This window comes from Oncorhynchus keta, chromosome 18 (genome assembly GCF_023373465.1).
Source record: "Oncorhynchus keta strain PuntledgeMale-10-30-2019 chromosome 18, Oket_V2, whole genome shotgun sequence".
Taxonomy (NCBI): Eukaryota; Metazoa; Chordata; class Actinopteri; order Salmoniformes; family Salmonidae; genus Oncorhynchus; species Oncorhynchus keta.
The window spans coordinates 53,508,484-53,511,642 of NC_068438.1; the positions used below are offsets into that span (position 1 = coordinate 53,508,484).

General features: G+C 40.5%; 1 long non-coding RNA gene across 9 annotated transcripts; it reads right to left on the reverse strand.

The window, feature by feature from the left end:
* Positions 1 to 241: 241 nt before the first annotated feature.
* LOC127909023 (uncharacterized) lies at positions 242 to 2,008 on the reverse strand. 9 transcript variants are annotated; one of them, XR_008069445.1, is made up of 5 exons: positions 1,775 to 2,008; positions 1,620 to 1,719; positions 1,045 to 1,299; positions 790 to 989; positions 242 to 467 (listed from the first exon to the last, which is right to left on the reverse strand). It is a non-coding gene; the product is annotated as an uncharacterized LOC127909023 (long non-coding RNA). The 9 variants fall into 9 exon arrangements; XR_008069451.1 differs by lacking the exon at positions 1,620 to 1,719 and having other exon boundaries at positions 1,045 to 1,249; XR_008069447.1 differs by lacking the exon at positions 1,620 to 1,719 and having other exon boundaries at positions 242 to 417; positions 790 to 889.
* Between the last annotated feature and the right edge of the window lie 1,151 nt (positions 2,009 to 3,159).

The window sequence follows — 3,159 nt, forward strand, 5'->3', positions numbered from 1 at the left end:
TAGAAACTCTCGTTTGTAACTGTTGGACTAATGATAACACCCGAGATCAGCTAGATGCAGGAGAGAGAGTCTGCAAGGCACTATTGAATATCACTGTCTGTCACCTCAAATGTGGATTTTTACCTGCGTTGCACTGTGTTGTAATCTTTCATTCCCAGGTTGTAGCAACCTCATGATGGGTACAGGGGAACAATCTAGTATCATGTAGTAACCTAAACCTGTCGCTGTTACACTGAACTGGGTGAATATGAATGACAGTAACCTAAACCTATCGCTGTTACATTGAACTGGGTGAATATGAATGACAGTAACCTAAACCTATCGCTGTTACATTGAACTGGGTGAATATGAATGACAGTAACCTAAACCTATCGCTGTTACATTGAACTGGGTGAATGGAATATGAATGACAGTAACCTAAACCTATCGCTGTTACATTGAACTGGGTGAATATGAATGACAGTAACCTAAACCTATCGCTGTTACATTGAACTGGGTGAATATGAATGACAGTAACCTAAACCTATCGCTGTTACATTGAACTGGGTGAATGCAATATGAATGACAGTAACCTAAACCTGTCACTGTTACATTGAACTGTTAAACCATTACATTGAACTGGGTGAATATGAATGACAGTAACCTAAACCTATCACTGTTACATTGAACTGGGTGAATATGAATGACAGTAACCTAAACCTATCGCTGTTACATTGAACTGGGTGAAATGAATGACAGTAACCTAAACCCTATCGCTGTTACATTGAACTGGGTGAATATGACAGTAACCTAAACCTATCACTGTTACATTGAACTGGGTGAATATGAATGACAGTAACCTAAACCTATCGCTGTTACATTGAACTGGGTGAATATGAATGACAGTAACCTAAACCTATCGCTGTTACATTGAACTGGGTGAATATGAATGACAGTAACCTAAACCTATCGCTGTTACATTGAACTGGGTGAATATGAATGACAGTAACCTAAACATATCGCTGTTACATTGAACTGGGTGAATGGAATATGAATGACAGTAACCTAAACCTATCACTGTTACATTGAACTGGGTGAATATGAATGACAGTAACCTAAACCTATCACTGTTACATTGAACTGGGTGAATATGAATGACAGTAACCTAAACCTATCACTGTTACATTGAACTGGGTGAATATGAATGACAGTAACCTAAACCTATCGCTGTTACATTGAACTGGGTGAATGGAATATGAATGACAGTAACCTAAACCTATCACTGTTACATTGAACTGGGTGAATATGAATGACAGTAACCTAAACCTATCACTGTTACATTGAACAGGGTAAATGGAATATGAATGACAGTAACCTAAACTTATCGCTGTTACATTGAACTGGGTGAATATGAATGACAGTAACCTAAACCTATCACTGTTACATTGAACTGGGTGAATATGAATGACAGTAACCTAAACCTATCGCTGTTACATTGAACTGGGTAAATGGAATATGAATGACAGTAACCTAAACCCATCACTGTTACATTGAACTGGGTGAATGGAATATGAATGACAGTAACCTAAACCTATCACTGTTACATTGAACTGGGTGAATGGAATATGAATGACAGTAACCTAAACCTGTCACTGTTACATTGAACTGGGTGAATATGAATGACAGTAACCTAAACCTATCACTGTTACATTGAACTGGGTGAATATGAATGACAGTAACCTAAACCTATCACTGTTACATTGAACTGGGTAAATGGAATATGAATGACAGTAACCTAAACCTATCACTGTTACATTGAACTGGGTGAATATGAATGACAGTAACCTAAACCTATCACTGTTACATTGAACTGGGTGAATATGAATGACAGTAACCTAAACCTATCACTGTTACATTGAACTGGGTGAATATGAATGACAGTAACCTAAACCTGTCACTGTTACATTGAACTGGGTGAATATGAATGACAGTAACCTAAACCTGTCACTGTTACATTGAACTGGGTGAATGGAATATGAATGAGAGTCATCCAATATGCTATAAAAGAAATAAGGCCATGTGCTCATGAAAAACAAATCGTCCTCCCTCATCTTAAACGTCACTGACCCCCACTGACCCCCACTGACGTGCAACCATGCCCAGGACCTCCACATCCAGCTTCTTCACCTGCGGGATCATCAGAGACCAGCCACCCGGACAGCTGTTAAAAACGGTGGGTTTGCACAACCGAAGAATTTCTGCATAAATTGACAGAAACTGTCTCAGGGAAGCTCGTCTGTGTGCTCGTCATCCTCACCAGGGTCTTGACCTGAGTGCAGTTTGACCTCGTAACCGACTTCAGTGGGCAAATGCTCACACTGGCACGCTGGAGGAGTGTGCTCTTCACGGATGACTCCTGGTCTCAACTGTACCGGGTAGATGGTAGAAAGCGTGTTTGGCGTTGTGTGGACAAGCAGTTTGCCGATGTCGATGTCGTAAACAGAGTGCCCCAGTGGGGTTTAGTATATGGGCAGGCATAAGCTACAGACAATGAACACAATTGCATTTTAACAATTTGAATGCAGAGATACCGAGACGAGATCCTGAAATCATTGTCCTGCCATTCATTCTCCACCATCACCTCATGTTTCAGTATGATAATGCTCTGAAAATGTCCCAGTTCTTCCATGGCTTGCATACTCACCAGACATGTCACCCATAGAGCATGCTTGGCAGGGTAGCCTAGTGGTTAGAGCGTTGGACTAGTAACCGAAAGGTTGAAAGTTCAAATCCCTGAGCTGACAAGGTAAAAAATATGTTGTTCTGAGCAGGCAGTTAATTAACCCACTGTTCCCAGGCTGTTATTAAGAATATGTTCTTTACCTGACTTGCCTAGTTAAATAAAGGTAAAATAAAAAAATGTACGACAGAGTGTTCCAGTTCCCGCCAATATCCAGCAACTTCACACAGCCATTGAAGAGGAGTGGGACAACATTCCACAGGCCACAGTCAACAGCCAGATCAACTCTATGCTAAGTAGATGTGTCTCACTGACTGAGACAAATTGTGGCCAAAACAGATATTGACTGGTTTTCTGATCCAACACATTTTCTACCAACAGGTCTCAATGCACCACATACAACCAATAAGCAACTCATAACTACAATTCCATTACTAACT